Raw genomic sequence first — 10,082 nt, 5'->3', positions numbered from 1 at the left:
TTTGTGGTAAGTTCACATGGGACGAAACTGCGTAGGTCATCGGTCCCTAGGCTTACACACTACCTAGTCTAACTTAAACTAAGTTACGCTAAGTACAACACACACATCCATGCCCAAGGAAGGGCTTGAACCTCCGATGTAGGGAGCCGCGCGAACTGGGCAGTTGGGTAAGGAGTCCTGTTCAAGATCACTTTCTTTTAGCAAAGCTGTGCTTTCAAATCATGAGGCGAGCCAATCTACGCCCTTGTGAATCTGCACTCCACACACATTTCATTTGCGACATTTCTCTGATCGAAACACAGAAGAATCTAAAGTGATACATTTAATGTAAGGACTTGAACATCAGTGTGCTCTTCTATAAAACTGGCACTAACGAGAGTTTTTCGCTCATCCGTTTCTTAATGTTACTTTGCACAGAACAAGGGCTAATCATTTTAGAATACGGTACGATACCACTGTTCCGTGATTATCGCGGTACGCTTGTAGTCCCACCCGGACCTACAGGTGGCGCTAAAGCTGCAAGAAGTTATCTCTCTGAGAGCAAAAGCGCACTGGAATCATCAGAGCAGGCCGCAGTTAACGCCACAGGTGTCCACGACAGAACGACTGGAGCGAACACATAGGGTCTTACCGAAATGAGCGGAACGAGTGGTTCACCTGGCCAGCGGTATAAGAGAGACACTTGGCGGCTGGCGGCTTAGCAAGCAGACGAAACATTGACCTCATTTTAGGGTATTAAAGACACTTGGAAAACTGCAAAGTAAATTTCCTCGAGAATTTTTGAGGAATAAAATAAAAGAACACTGCTGAGTGCTCTCTTTGTCAGCCCAATGGCTGTCTAGTTGGACAGTGTGCACAGCAGCCTTCCGGTAACTTTTGCTCCTGGTACCTCGAGAGTCTTGTTCCTGGTGTGTACGGGCAGAGCCTGTACATTGCCTTGTACTGTGTATCCTCTACTTCAGTCCCGAAGCAGAACACTTTTCTGCTTTATTGAGGTTAAAATGAATTGACGGACTGGGTCATTCGGTAGTGCACGCGGAATGCTTATGTTAAAGTTGAAACTCTGCAGTGTATTGGTAGTGAACTGCGGATTTCCTGTTGAAGCTTCTGAATACGTTAATTCAATTTCGTTTTAAGTATGTTCCCCGCACTGTTAAAGGGTATCAGCGGGTATCAGGAGGAGACTGAAACCCCGGAGCAGCTAAAAAAAAGGCCTGTCTAACGGTGAAGAGGCTATACCGTATTTGTTGATATTTGTTGATGGACTCCACCGTGTATTGTAAGGCACTCCATTACCGCCCTAAGATTACAGTCCTCGCTGAGCTTATCCTGACACGTATTTCCTACTGTCATCAGTTGCTCTAAAAGGTATACAATACTTGTGTCAATATTCCTGAGAAGCTTACTTTGAAGGGTGTAGATTCCAATATAAGAACGATGATACGGTCTTGTAGAATATGTTCTATTAGTACACCTTCACAGGACACCAAGCATAATGAGATGATTTCGCAGCCAGTAGAGAAATGGGGCGGTTTTGTCACTCAAGTTTCGGAAACCAATAAGTGTGGATGTTTTTCGAGGGTCTCTTGGCTGTTTCCCACCTGTGCAGCCATGACACAGGCGACGTTCGGTTATGTAAAATGATTATATGGTGTCATTGGACCTCACGAAATTTTGGTATCGGACGCCGCTACCATGTTCACCGCCATTCAGACAGTTTTGTTTTGTATTACAAGTAAGGTACTCTATCACCACTGCTTATTATCCGAACCCCTCATTCGCTGAGAGGGTCAGTGGGAACCTTTGGAGTGAGTTTATTGATTAACACCATCAACATCATACTTGTGGGATGACACATTGGGGTTGTGGGTTGTTGACTTACACCTTCAACACTGATAAATGTTTTACACTCATGACCCCATTCGTTAATATTTTTTATTGACGATCGTTTTCAGTTGCTGAAACTGTCATCTTATGATTTTCCAATTCTTTTTTTTTCTTTTATAAATCGTGCTCCATTTACAAACAATTAACTGATAATCATAAGATGACACTTCCAGCTATCGAAACCGGTCGTCTGTAATAAATATTAATTAATGCGATCTTGGATACAAAAAGTTTAATCAAGTTAAATATAAATCACTCCTTCCATTTTGTCATCGTGAGGAACTTCAGCCTTCAACGTTCCCATAAATGAGCAACATAAGGAAGCACCAAGGGGGCCTCGGTCTTCTGTTTGGCCGAATGCACTCGTGTGATTTCTGGTGTATTTACATTTCACTACCTAATAAAAGAAATCTTTATTCGAATTTCACGCTGCTCTTAATACATTATTATTATTTCCAGGAGCATTTCTTATATATAAGTCTTTGAGCTTATTTATTTCCGCTAGGTATATCATAATTAATGCCGTAAATGCAGACAGTTGAGAGTACATGGTATTAGAAGCAAGAAAGTCTAGTAAATGTGGACTCTACAATGCAAACGTGAAGAGCTGTTCAACATATGTGTTTCGGAGTAGCGAAGATGAACAATTACTCATAGCCTTATAGGTATGCACTTCAGAGCCAAAATTAAATGGACCATTTCTTTTTTTTTTTTTATCTAAAGTACTACTGGCAGTTTAACAGATTTGTTTCACAGTATCGAAGAGGAAGACGTGCCAATAACTCTTGAGGCTTTAGAACCCTTGTTTACCGGACATTTGTGCTCTTAGTTCATACAAGTTCAACTGCATGCGTTTACGCCATTGATTATGGCGCACCTTGCATTTTATTATGCTTTCATAATACCAGACACATTTTTATTATCCTACCTCGTTGTTACTTATATATATATATATATATATATATATATATATATATATATATATATATATATATATATATACTACGTGATCAAAAGTATCCGGACACATGGCTGAAAATGACTTTCAAGTTCGTGGCACCCTCCATCGGTAATGCTGGAATTCAGTATGGTGTCGGCCCACCGTTAGCCTTCATGACAGCTTCCACTCTTGCAGGCATACGTTCCATCAGTTGCAGCAAAGTTTCTTGGGGAAAGGCAGCCCATTCTTCACGGAGTGCTGCACTGTGGAAAGGTCAGTGTGGCCTGGCACGTAGTCGGCGATCCAAAAAATCCCAAAGGTATTCTATGGGATTCAGGTCAGGACTCTGTGCAGGCCAATCAATTATAGGGATGTAATTGTCGTGTAAGCAATCCTCCACAGGCCGTGCATTATGAACATGTGCTCGATCATGTTGAAAGATGCAATCGGCATCCCGGAATTGCTCTTCAACAGTGGGAAGCAAGAAGGTGCTTAAAACATCAATGTAGGCCTGTACTGTGATAGTGCCACGCAAAAAAAAAAAAAAAAAAAAAAACAAGGGGTACAAGACCCCTCCATTGAAAACACGTCCACACCACAACACCACCGTCTCCGAATTTTACTCTGGCAGATAACGTACACCGGGCTTTCGCCATGTTCACACCCTGCCGTCGGATCGCCACATTGTGTACCGTTATTCGTCACTCCACATAATGTTTCTCCACTGTTCAGTCGTCCAATGTTTACGCTCCTTGCACCAAGCGAGCAGCCACTCGACCATGAAATCCAAGTTTTCTAGCCTCCCGCCTAACTGTACCTATTACACATAAAGAACCTCTTCAACTGTCGGCGGTGTCTGTCAGTCAACAGACGAGGTCGGCCTGCACGCTTTTGTGCTACACGTGTCCCTTCACGTTTCCACTTCACTATCACATCGGAAACACTGGACCTAGGGGTGTTTAACGTTGTGGAAAACTCGGATACAGACGTATGATGCAAATGACACCTGACCACCTTCGAAGTCCGTCAGTTCAGCAGAGAACCCCCCCATTCTGCCCTCTCACGATAATGACTGTTGAGGTCGCTGATATGGAGTATCTGGCATTAGGTGGCATCAAGATGCACCTAACATGAAGTCCACACATTGCATGTTGTATTATCATACAGTGAGACCTTCAAAGGTGGTGGTACAGATTGCATCGGTACATCGGTACCTCTAATACCCAACAGCACGTCCTCTTGCACTGATGCATGACTGTATTCGTCGTGGCGTACTATCCTCAAGTTCATCAAGGCACTGTTGGTCCAGACTGTCGAACTCCTCAAAGGCGATTCGGCGTAGATACCTCAGAGTGGTTGGCGGGTCACGTCGTCCGTAAGTATCTCTTTTCAACGCATCCCAGGCATGTTCGACAGGTTTCATGTCTGGAGAACATGCTGGCCAATCGACTCGAGCGATGTCGTTATCCTGAAGGAAGATGTGCACGAAGGGGCGGCGAATTGTCGTCAGTGAAGACGAATGCCTCGCCAATATGCTGCCGATATCGTTGCACTATCGGTGGAAAGATGGCATTTGCGTATGGTACAGCCGTTACGGTGCCTTCCATGACTACCAGCGGCTTACGTCGGCCCCACGTAATGCCACTCCAAAACAGCAGGGAACCTTCACCTTGCTGCACTCGCTGGACGGTGCGTTTAAGGCATTCAGCCTGACCGGGCTGCCTGCGAACACGCATCCGACGGTTGTCTGAAGGCAGATGCGACACTAATCGGTGACGAGAACGTGATGCGAATCCTGAGCGGTCCATTCGGCATGTTGTTGGGGCCATCTGTACCGCGCTGCATGGTGTCGAGGTTTTAACGATGGATCTCGCCATGGGCGTCGGGAGTGAAGCTGCGCATCATACAGCTTATTGCACACAGTTTGAGTTGCAACACGACGTCCTGTGAATGCACAAAAAGCACTATTCAAGATGGTGGCGTTGCTGTCAGCGTTCTGCCGAGCTATATTCCGTAGGTAGCGCTCATCCACTGCAGTAGTAGCCCTTGGGCGGCGTAAGCGAGGCATGTCATCGACAGTTCCCGCCTGTCTTTATCTCCTCCATGTCCGAACAACATCGCTTGGGTTCACTCCGAGACGCCTGGACACTTCCCTCGTTGAGAGCCTTTCCTGGCACAAATTAACAATGTGGATGCAATCGCACCATTGTATTGACAGTCTACACATGGTTGAACTACAGACAACACGAGCCTTGTACCTCCTTCCTGGTGGAATGACTGGTACTGATCGGCTGTTGGACCCCTCCGTCTAATAAGCGCTTCTCACGCATGTTTGTTTACATCTTCGGGCGGGTTTAGTGACATTTCTGAACAGTCAAAGGGATTGTGTCTGTGGTACAATATCCACAGTCAACGTCTAACTTCAAGGGGTTCTGGGAACTGGGGTGATGCAAAACCCTATATAAGATGGACGTTGACTGTGGATATTGTATCACAGAGACAGTCCCTTTCACTGTTCAAAGATGTCACTAAACCTGCCCAAATATCTAAACAACCATGCATGAGAAGCGCCTATTAGATGAAGGAGGTACACGGCTCGTCATATAATGGTCCTTTTTATTGTCTATAATACAGAGCGTACAGTCATCTTTATTTTACAATGATTATTGCTATTCACCAACAGCAGTAACGTAAACAGGCATAATATGCACTATTGGGCAACGGAAAATCCACAATGCCTGCGATAAATGGAACATCAGCGACCTTGGCGGGTTAATGTATGGTGCGACATTATGGGAGGAGGGATAATTGGCCGCCATTTCTCGATGCCAATCTAAATGGTACAATGTATGCTGATTTCCTACGTAATGTGTTACCGATGTTACTACAAGATGTTTCACTGCATGAGAGAAAGGCTATGTACTTCCAGCATGAGGGATGTCCGGCACATGGCTCGCGTCCGGATGAAGCGGTATTGAATACCATATTTCATGACAGGTGGATTGGTGGTCGAAGCACCATACCATGGCCCGTACGTTCACCGGACCTGACGTCCCTCGAATTTCGTTCTGCGGGAAAGGTTAAAAGATGTTTGATGTCGTGATCCACCGACTTCGCCTGACAACATGCGCCAGCGCATTGTCAATGCATGTGCGAACTTTACGGAAGGGGAACTACTCGCTGTTGAGAGGAATGTCGTTACACGTATTGCCCAATGCATTGAGGTTGACGGACTTCATTTTGAGCATTTATTGCATGAATGTGGTATTCACAGGTAATCACGCTGTAAGAGCATGCGTTCTCAGAAATTACAAGTTCACAAAAGTTCATGTATCACATTGGAACAACCGAAATAAAATGTTCAAACGTACCTACGTTCTGTATTTTAATTTGGAAAACCTACCTGCTACCAACTGTTCGTCTAAAACTGTGAGCCATATGTTTGTGACTATTACAGCGCCATCTATCACAAAGCGAAAAAAGTGGTACAACTAAAACATTCTTATTTCTTTACGTACTACACGAAAATGTAATAAAAATGTGGGTTCCTATTTAAAAAAACGCAGTTGATATACGTTTGACCTATGGCAGCGCCATCTAGCGGGCCAACCATAGCGCCATCTGGTTTTCCCCTTCAAGCTAGACAAGTTTCGTTCTTTGTAGTTTTTTCGTTTGACGCTTATTTTGTGTAATATTTGGCCCGGTCACGACCAGTGGATCACCCTATATATATACACAAATAATTGCTGCTATTTGTGACACAGTTTGTTTCTTTCAAAAATTTCACGTTAGAATAGTTCTTCGTTTTTCACAGCAGTATGGTATGTATTGTATGCACTAATTTCTGCTCATACTCCCCTGATAGGAGCATCGCAAACCTCACGAATTACATGTGTAAAGTTAATATGGATAATTCTATACATATTGAAGTAATAGTAGCTGACTTTGGCACTGCGTGAATACATGAACTGAAGTACTGTTCTGCATGATTCACGAGTATTACACATGAAGATGCTTTGCAACTTCATTGTATAGAGCTTGAATACACAGTAGCCAGCGGTTCAGTCTCTCTGACACATGAGACTGTATCATCCCTAGTTCAAATAAGTTCATAGCAGCGGGATGCCATAAATAAAGGGATAGGTCTGTAGACATTACCCTGAGCGCAGAATCATTGTACAGTGATGTGATACATAGTCAGGCCAGCACAGTAAATGTCCAGGAGAGAAAGAGATGGGTTATAATCTGTAGACATGTGACCACTGGTGTACAGAATTGCACGACATACTTCCCCCACATTCTGAATCAGTAAACTGCGTTTTAATACCCTTCTATTTATTCTCAATATTCATCACCACATACCAGTCACCATCTATTTCTATGCCTATATTCATATGCTGTGACCTACTAACGAGTAAATTTTATGTGTAGAAGCGCATAGTTGTAGTAGCACACTGGGAGCAACTGGTATTGTCTCATCCGCAACATTCACTCTCTGTCTTTGCACTATCACTGGAATGTTCCACAATTCAATGAATCGTGCGTACGTTGGTGTCCGACATGCGGCGTGCTGTTTGAGACTCCTTCTGCACTGCAGATGCTGCTAAGCAGGTTGCAGCTGCGGAACTTGAAAGACTCTGGCGTTCTTCTTTGACTCATGAACAGGTATATCCGTGCTCTACTGCTGGGTGTCTTTAGCGATGAGCGACAGAGACAATAACAGATCATTGTCCTGCTCCAACATGCTGACCAGTTCCGCTACAGGATCCCTTGTGCTAAAGGTTGGTGTCGCTGCTGCATATCCCGACAAGCTGGGATGTTGTGCTTTCATAGTCTTGACAAGGTGGAGGATCCCACTGTTGTTGGTCTCTGTTGTGCTGCTGAAAGAAGGAGAAGAAGAAGACGAAGTATAAGAACACTTACCTATAACGATAATAATAGCAACTACAGACATCGAATGTGCACATTCATTCTTGGGGCTGTAGCCATGATAGGAAATGGTCGCTAGAATACAAACCGATATCAAACTCCTACTAAGCAGTGCCTGAAAGGGTACGTGGAACGTATAGAAAGGCGTCTCCAGGAAAGGCCCCTGATGTGAGACTGAACTGTATTCTTTGGTACCTGAGATAGACAGTTCCACTGACGACATTCTTGAGTTCTCAGCTTCAGAGGCAAGTATCTGTGGAGCTCAAAATTTTCTGACGGTCATATTCCCATGAAGGAGAAGTTGACGAGGAATTTACTTAATCAAATCCCTGAGAACGACTTTGTCCGATGAATCCGCTGATGGTCGGTGCACCGAATATACTGCAATCTTAGACAGCACACGAATGTGCCACGGCAACACCTTGTAAGCTCTTGGTAATAAAGCACCCATTTTAGCGGCTTCTTTTCGTAGCTTCCTCTTTCTGGGAGGGGTTATCTCGCCTCCTTTTCGTTGTCCTTCGTCGTCCTTCACGTTCACGTTATACAGTGAGGCCGCAGATGAGAAGAGTGTTTCCTGTGAGTTTGTGGCAAATGGCCTTTCCTGCGCTACGAATTTCAGCTGATTCAAGTGGGTTATTAATTCGTTCATGTTACAGTATATGCTGGGAACCATTTGTCATTGAGAATTTTCTTTACTCCTTTACCTCTAGCCCGATGAGGGAGACATGCCATTGGGTGGATCAGTAACGGGTCTTTTTGGTTGTTATCAACGTCTGTAAACTGCGTTCACCTTCACGCAGTGAGAGACGTCACAGTCTAATGGCTTTGTAGAGACTGCTTTTGATCTTCCTTTGATCTTCGTGTGCATTTCTCACAACTTGTGTGTGTATATTAAGGTAATTTTGGGCTTTGTACTGCTAATGCTTTGTAAAAATTTCATTTACTGCATGATTTAGTAACCAACAGTTCTGGGGTAAGTGTACCTTGCAAGTACACGTATTTTTGGCGACGTCGCGGAAAGACATCGCTGATTTCTCTCTCTCTCTCTCTCTCTCTCTCTCTTTCTCTCTCTGTGTGTGTGTGTGTGTGTGTGTGTGTGTGTGTGTGTGTGTGTATGTGCGTGTGTGTGTGTGTGTGAGTGTGTGCGTGTGTGTGTGTATCTGCGTGTGCGTGTCTGTGCAGGTGTGTGCGCGTATGTGTAGCCCTAATTTTCGGCACGATACGTCAGAAACTGTCAGGTGACCATCGGGCGCCAGACTGCTGTCTTCTGTAGACCGTACCTACCTATTAGAAGGTACGCGATGTGTCTCAGTGGCATTTGCCCTGTTACTTACTCACCAGAACAGTTTGCAGGAGTGATATGAAGCAGGTATATATATATATATATATATATATATATATATATATATATATATATATATATCAGCTCAGCTTACAGCTGTTCGTAAAAAGCAGCAACATTTGTATGAAGCTCTTGGTAGAGCCACCACTGTTAACACAGGGCTTAATGCGTCATGTAGCTACGCTACAATTTACTTACTCGCTAGCCTAAGTCCATGAAATTTTGAAATAAACAATATAATCGAAAATGAATCTCTAACGTAGACCGAGGAAAGCTATCAAATATTCATAGCCCTTGTAACAAACAACTAAAAAATAAATAAAGGTAAACTGATTATTCAAACTACATACTGCGGCGTTCTCTTGTTGCAAAAACTGCGGCGCTACATATTATGGGGTGCGACAGGAAGGATTTTTGGTACACCATGTTCGACAAAGTATACCACAGCTTGTTACACATACAAAGTTTCTGCGATAAACCTGATTCGTGTCATATGAATCAATTTTTGGTGTTAACTGAGAAAGAAACGTCAATGTCTGCGGAGAAGGTAAAACTGTGAGTTTATTAGTTATCCTCCTTAAAAACAAAACCATTCTACGGAAACTTTCCTGCATAAAACGGTATGTATTACAGTCCCCTTAAAAACACGTAGAAATATGTAACAGCAACTGTGCATCCCACAAAACCTATGCTTACAATTTACTATTGCTATGTTAAACAGTTTTTCTCTCTTAAAATTATCTCGTAATCATAATTTCCGTTAAATAGTTCACTAGCCTCAAATTGCATCGAGTAAAATATTGCAACGTGGATCAGTTAACTGCTCACTTTCTCATGACAGCTTTTAAAGGTAATGCTACTCGCAATGGAAACTTAACTTTGAAAGCCTGTTATCTTATGGATAGTAGAACCTGTTAGAGTTTCCACTTTTATTAACTTATCTTACCATAAACACAGTCATCATCAGATAATGTTCTTATCAAA

This window comes from Schistocerca americana, chromosome 3, assembly GCF_021461395.2.
Source record: "Schistocerca americana isolate TAMUIC-IGC-003095 chromosome 3, iqSchAmer2.1, whole genome shotgun sequence".
Classification (NCBI taxonomy): Eukaryota; Metazoa; Arthropoda; class Insecta; order Orthoptera; family Acrididae; genus Schistocerca; species Schistocerca americana.
This window is presented reverse-complemented; position numbering follows the sequence as displayed.